At 36.6% G+C, this 7,493-nt stretch overlaps 1 long non-coding RNA gene across 1 annotated transcript in view; it reads right to left on the bottom strand.

Moving 5' to 3' along the window:
- The window catches only part of LOC309654686, a 1,153,334-nt gene that overhangs the window by 907,412 nt on the left and 238,429 nt on the right, over positions 1 to 7,493 (bottom strand). The gene's annotated exons all lie outside the window — the stretch shown is intronic.

Here is a 7,493-nt window from a genome sequence, read left to right as displayed (position 1 = left end):
GTTTAGGGCTTCCCTGGTGGCGCAGTGGTTGAGAGTCTGCCTGCCGATGCAGCGGACATGGGTTCGAGCCCTGGTCTGGGAAGATCCCACATGCCGCGAAGCAACTGGGCCCGTGAGCCACAACTACTGAGCCTGCGTGTCTGGAGCCTGTGCTCCGCAACACGAGAGGCCGCGACAGTGAGAGACCCGCGCACCGCGATGAAGAGTGGCCCCCGCTCGCCGCAACTAGAAAGCCCTCACACAGAAACGAAGACCCGGGCTTCCCTGGTGGCGCAGTGGTTGAGAGTCTGCCTGCCAATGCAGGGGACACGGGTTCGAGCCCTGGTCTGGGAAGATCCCACATGCCGCAGAGCAGCTGGGCCCGTAAGCCACAGTTACTGAGCCTGCGCGTCTGGAGCCTGTTCTCCGCAACAAGTGAGGCTGCGGTGGTGAGAGGCCCGTGCACCGCGATGAAGAGTGGCCCCCATTTGCCACAACTAGAGAAAGCCCTCGCACAGAAACAAAGACCCAACACAGCCATAAATAAATAAATAAAACTTACCTTTGCTGTAAAAAAAAAAAAAAAAAGAAACAAAGACCCAACACAGCCATAAATAAATAAATAAATAAGCTTTCATTAAAAAAAAAAAAAAAAAAAGTGTTTAGCCCATCTATCCTCCCCCCATGCCACAGAGTGTGGCAGCTACCTCCAATCTTCTCTCTACATCCCTCCTCCAAAAAGGTTGCCTGGTTCTTCTCTTTATGATTGCTGCCCTCTCTAGGTAAGTCACTATCATGTAAAGTCATCTGGTCCTCTGGCTACTACCAATACTGTCTATCCACGTTACTCCTGGAGCAGTCGAGGTGGAGGGTGTGAGAGGAGAGCAGTGATATTCATACCTGTAACTAACGTAGAGATGTAGAAGTGACAGGGATATAGATATATATGAACTAATGTAGAGATGAAGAAGGAACAACAGAATTTAAGTGACTTAGTCCAAAGTCACATCTGGAAAACCCAAGCTGTCAATTGCTACACTAATCTGCCATCAACAAAGGACTGAGATTCTTAACACAAAAATCACTCTGACAAATCAGAGAAGAGGGAAAACCCACCCTAATGGAAAAATTATCAAAGAACATGCACAAGCAAATTAAAGAAAAACAAATTGAAAATATGTTCAAGCTCACTAGTAATAAAATGAACAGAAATTAAAACAATATTTAAGCTAACAGATGAGCAAAGTTTTTCAATTAATTATAGCTCATGTTGGCTAGGGTATGGAGGAAAAGGAACTCCCACACTGTGGTGATGAGAGAGTAACTGAAGAAAAATTGGGTAATACCTCTCCAAATTTAAAATCAGCATACATTTGACCCTCCAATTCTGTGTCTAATAATTTATCCTAATGAGTTCATCAGGCAAGCAGAAAAGAAATATATACAAGAATGTTTACAAAGCCTATGTTTTAATAGTAAAATATGGAAACAACTTAATTACCATCCATAGGGGGTTAAACACTCTATGACAGAGAGAGAGAAAATACTTATTACGAACTTCCCAGTACAGAACCCCACAACTGACTTCCTTGCCTACTCGATCACAGGCTACATTGGACAAACACAGGCTCCCTCAGCAGGACCAAATCTTGTCTCTGTAAAACTCACAGCAGGGAGCCCCAAGGCAGAATGGGGGCTCTCAGCCTATCTCTGGAAGTTGGAGGTGCTGAGCCTCACAGACCCAGCTTCTTCTCCCAGCCCCTTCTCTCCAGAGGATTAAGTGAGGCATTAGAGAAAGGCTAGGATGTTACTCTACTAGAGGGCCTACCATTTGGAAACATGAAGACAAGAGAAAGGAGGTTCCCCCTACCGCAACCTTAAATAAATTTCAATATTCACAGAAAAAAAGTCTGGAGATGAATATCTATCCGAATGGTCAGAGTGCTTATCTCTCAGCAGTGGAACTATTTCCTTTTCTTTTTTAATCCACTATTCTAGCATGGTTGATGCTAGACATTTGGTTGCCTACTGTAGAAAGAGAAGGGAAGGAAAATAGACTTTATGTACCTACTATTTGCTAGTCTGGGCAGCCTTTATCTGCCTTGCCTCAGCATATGTATGTTGGGATACTTTGAGGATGTTTCCCTAGTGAGAGAGCAGTTAGAATCCTCACACTGCTTTACCCTAGGGAACGCAGGAAGTAGTAGAGTGTTGCAAGGCATCAGACCTGCAGTGAGAGTTAAGGGGAGCCCATGGAAGGCAGAGGTTGCAGAGGGGATGGCCCAAGCCAGCAGCCAGCTGGAAAGTGTGGCGAGACTCAAGTTCTGTGAGGCCAACAAGAACCTAGGTGGGATTTAGCCAATGGGGTAGTGGTAGAACCAAGTCCCATCTTCAACAGTTGTAAGTGGCAGACGCCAGTAGGATGCCCATTAAGCAGTCATGACAAAGATTCTCTCCAGAGGAGTCATCAAGAATCCAGGGGATGGCAAAAGGACCCCTTAGTTGCCATGAAATCACATACATCTATACCTATACCCAAACACTATCTTGAAAAAATAGAACAAAGCATTTGAAAGAAGAAATATTGGCCTGGTAGAGGTTTGAACATTGAATTTGATTAGATATTTATAGATGACAGTTAGAAATAACTTATGAGAACTGTTACAAGACTACAAAAGACTATGCAAAAAAATTTTTTTTTTAATTATAGCCAATGTTGACTAGGGTAGAGAGGAAAATTAACCCTCACATTCTGCTGATAGTAGAGTATCTGAAGGAAAATTAGGTAATACTTCTCCAAATTTAAAATCAACATACATCTGACCTTGCAATTCTGCTTCTAGTATTTATCTTAACAATTCACCAGACAATAAGAAAGGAAGAAATTCAGTCTCTGCCAGTATTGGAAATAACTGACATTCCCAGACAGGTTTTCACATCTGAGTTGGAAAGTGTTAATTTCTGCCATACTATTTCTACCATATTCTTCTACTAATATTTTTTAAAGGACAGGAAGTAAATGCTTTGCTATTCCTAGTTGACCTCTTATCAGCACACTGCAAAGAACTCAAGGAACATTTCTAGACTGGGAAAATGATGTGTGAATCTTAACACAGGAAGAGATGTGTAAGACCTTGGAGTCAACTCACTCCATGTCTTCAGGTAAACCTATAAGGATTCTTGGGGGTTGGGGGAGGAGGGATAAGTTGGGAGATTGGGACTGACATAACACACTACTATATATAAAATAAATAGCTAACAAGAACCTACTGTAGAGCACAGGGAACTCTACTTAGTACTCTGTAATAGCCTATTTAAAGAATCTTAAAAAAGAATGGAAAAATTGGATAAATCATTGGGTAAAAGAAAAAAAAATTCTTTTAAACCTATAAAGATTCTGTTCCTACTCCTGTGTCCTTGCATTTCCTCACTTTAGGGTGTGTTTCCATTCATTACTTTAATGTGATTTTATTTAAAATAGTGTTTGTAGTAGATAGGGGTGGTTGCCAATTCATTTCCATTTCCTTCCTGTCTTTCCTGCTGCTAGAACAAAGCCCAGAGTCCCCTCAAAATAGTGTGTAATTGGAGACCCCCAACAAAAAGCTGGAATGCTACCTAAATGCTATCCCCCAGTATAAGAGTGCTCTGGAAATAAACCCACCTCTCTAAGGACTACAAGGAAAATGATCTGTCTCAAATCTTTGTGGTGAGTAGAGGAGAAAAAAGAAATCTCCCCTGAGAGTGTGTAATCTCAAGTCAGACTCAGACAGGTTCACAGACTGAATTCAAACTAACTGGTTGATTTGAAAAATCTCAGGGTGAGAGTTTAGTTTAAATAGTCCTGGGATGGTAATTCCTCAGACACCTGACAGCAAGCAATGCCTTCCTTATCTGAAGGAAGTCATCTTCAACCCCGCCCTCAAAGTATTCCCACAGGTAAAGTTGCAAGTAATATAGCTCATAATCAACAACAAGAAATCATGAACCAAAGCCAGCTGAAAACAAAGACAGCAGAATAAGACCTTAAAACATGGTAAGATACTGGGATTATTAGACACAGAACATAAACTCAGTTTAATATGCCTTTTAAAAGTAAAGTTGCACATTATAGTATATACAGATGTTGAATTATAATGCAGTAAACCTAAAATTTATATAATAATTTTAAAAAGTAAAGGAGAGTTGAGTAAGGAGAAAGCATATCTAAAAAAGACTAAGCATATTTGGGGGAAAATGAATAGAACCTCTAGAAATAAAAAATATAATAATTAAAATTGAAAATATACTGCAGAAACACTGTACACTCACTACATTGGCTGAACTTAAAAAAAAACTGGCAATATCAAGTGCTGGCAAGGATGTGGAGCAATTGGAGCTCTCATACATTGCCGGAGGAAATGCAAAATGGTATGGAAACTTTGGGGAAAGTTCTGGAAGTGTTTTATAACATTAAACATACATTTACCAAGTGATCCAGAAAACTCATTCCTAAGTGTTTACTCATAATAAATGAAACATATGTTCACACAAAGACCTGTAAGCAAATGTTTATAGCACTTTTATTCATAATAGCCAAATACTGGAAACAACCTAAATTCTATCAACTGGAGAATGGATAAATAAATTGTGGTACATCCATACACTGGGATACTGTTCAGTGGCTAAATGGAATGAACTGCTAATACATAAACTACAGGATACATGAATAAGTCTGAAAAAGATTATGCTTAAGTGAAAGAAGCCAAATACAAAAGGCTATATACTATATGGTTTCATTTAAATGACATTCTGGAAACGGCAAAACTATAAAGACAGAAAATAAATCAATGGTTGCCAGGAGCTTGGAAAAGATGGAAGGAATTGATTATAAAAGGTTATGAGGAATTTTCGAAGGGATTGGAGATGATTATATATTGATTTTGGTGATGGTTACACTATTATATAATTTTGTCAAAACTGATAAAACTGAACAATTAAAATTAGAGATTTTATCAGCCATAAATTATATCTCAATAAACCTACTTTTGAAAAGAAAGATAACTTGGGGGAATTTTTTTTCTAAAAATAGACTACAGAGGTGGAGCACCTTAGACACAGTTGAAGAGAGACACAGCTGAAGAGAGACTGGAAGTTACAGCTGAATAAATTATCCAAAAAGCAGCACATGGAAAAACAAATAGATAGTAGGAAAGAAAGATTAAGAAACATAGAGATGAGAGTGTCTTCACACATACCTAATCAGGGCCCAGAGAGAGGTTTAACCTACAAGACTCATCAGCTTATCTCTACATGACCTTTCTAACCATATAGAAAATATAATTAAAAATAAAACATAGTTCCCCAAATCAATACAACTATAAAGTATCTAAGAAAAAGCTTCATTGAGGATATACATCTATGGAGAAACTTTAAAATTCAATAAGGAACATTTAAAAGTATCTAAATAAATGCAGAGATATTGTATCTCATTTTCTTTAATGGCATGATTTAATGTTATAGACATTCTGCCCAAATTAGTGTATAAACTCTATACAATAAAATTCTGTTTGGACTTTTTAAGAACTTAATAAATTTTAAAATTTACATACAAGAATAACTATTCAGGGATAGGTAAGTCACCTTTTAAAAATAAAGAAATGGTCTTTTCTGAACATATATTAAGACAGTCTACAAAGTCATATTGACATATTGACAAAAACATTTTGGTCGTAGAGAAAGAATAGATAAGTATACCAATGGAAGAAAATGGAGCGCTCAGGGTCAAACCCACAGGTTTAAGCCAAATCTATGGATACACACATACACACACCCACACACAAAATGCATATACACATGTGTGTATAGGAATTGAATGTGTGACAAAGGTGACACCATGAATCAACTGGAAAGAATGAATCATTAAATCCAAATTTAAACCTACTACTACATACGAAGGTGAACTTCTGATGGACCTAAATATGAAAGGTAATATGAATATAAAATTAATCAAAGAAAATGCAGGAGAACATTTTTGTGATCCAGGGGCAAGGAAAGACTTTGTAAACAAATTTTCAAAAGCATAAATCATAAGACAAAAAAAAATGGAAGGGGGAATAAAATTGATTACATCAAAATGAAAGATTTCTGTTCTATGTAAGACATCATGGACAAACTTAATAGAAAGTAGACAGACTAGGAAAAGATATTTGTGATGACTAAAATCAACAAGAGAATAATATATAAAATATACAAGGAATGTCTGCAAATCAACAAGGAAAAAACCAAAAACACAATAGAAAAATGAGCAAAAATATAAACAAGGATCTTACAAAAGAGAAATCCTCAAACTAACAAGTATATGAAAAGATGTTCAAACTCATTAGGAATCAAAGAAATGCAAATTAAAATAACAATAAAATATCCACTTACATTTATTAGATTGGCAAAAATTAGGAAGATGGCATAATGCCAAATATCAGAGGACATGTGAAGACACAGAAACAGCAGGTATTGCTGGCAATAGCTGTCCTGAAACACCATGGGGACCACTTCATCAAATTAGGAATATGCATTGCCTGTGAGCTGGCAATTCCACTCCCTCATTAGATTCCAAATATACCCTTATGCAGGTCTGTAAGGGAATATATATGGAGATGTTTATTGTAGCTGTAATTGTGTGGCAAAGGGGTTTTCTGACATCCATTACTGAGAGAACTAAGAGACAAAATATAATATATTTACTATGAAGCAGTTAGAAACGGTGGATTAAATATTCATATACTTAAATATAAAAAGAAACAGAATGATCTATATAACACAAATTAAAAATATATTCCTACAAAAAAATAATATCTCTCTTCCAAGAATACATACAAAATAAAGTCTATACATTAAACATATTGGAGTGGCTGTCTCTGGAGTAGGGGGAGGGGGGTGGGACGGGAGAATGTTAGAAACAAGGAATAAATAAATGATGGAGGAGAAGTGCCTTGCATGAATCCATTATGATAATTCACCCTGAACTGAGAAGCATAATTAACTTGACCCTCTGATCTTGAGGCTTAAAAAAAACACCAGAATAATAAATAGAAAAAAATTTTTCTTTCAAGAAAATTTTCTTCGAGAAAGAAAATATATAAGGATTGGAAAGAAACAAACAAAACTATTGTTGTTTGCAGATTATACTATTAAGTACACAGAAAACCCAAAAGCATCTATAGATAATTAGAATTAGTAAGAGAGTTTGAGAAGTTTGTCTGATTTGAAACCAAAATGTAAAAATATTTTTCATTTCCATATACTGGTTAAAAAAAAAGTTCAAAATGTAATTTTAAAAAGATGCAATTTAGAACAGTATACAATTTACAACAACATATATCAACATATAGACTAACATGTTTAAGAATAAATTTTATTAAAATTGTGCAAGACCTATATTGTAAATTATTTAAAAATACCTAAACAGATAAATAGGCATACCATATTAATAGATTGAGAGACTTAATATCATATAATGGTCAATTATCCTCAAATTA

This window comes from Balaenoptera physalus (assembly GCF_965194825.1).
Source record: "Balaenoptera physalus genome assembly, chromosome: 2".
NCBI lineage: Eukaryota > Metazoa > Chordata > Mammalia > Artiodactyla > Balaenopteridae > Balaenoptera > Balaenoptera physalus.
The sequence above is the reverse complement of the archived record's forward strand: the minus strand, read 5'-3'. Positions and strand labels throughout refer to the sequence as shown.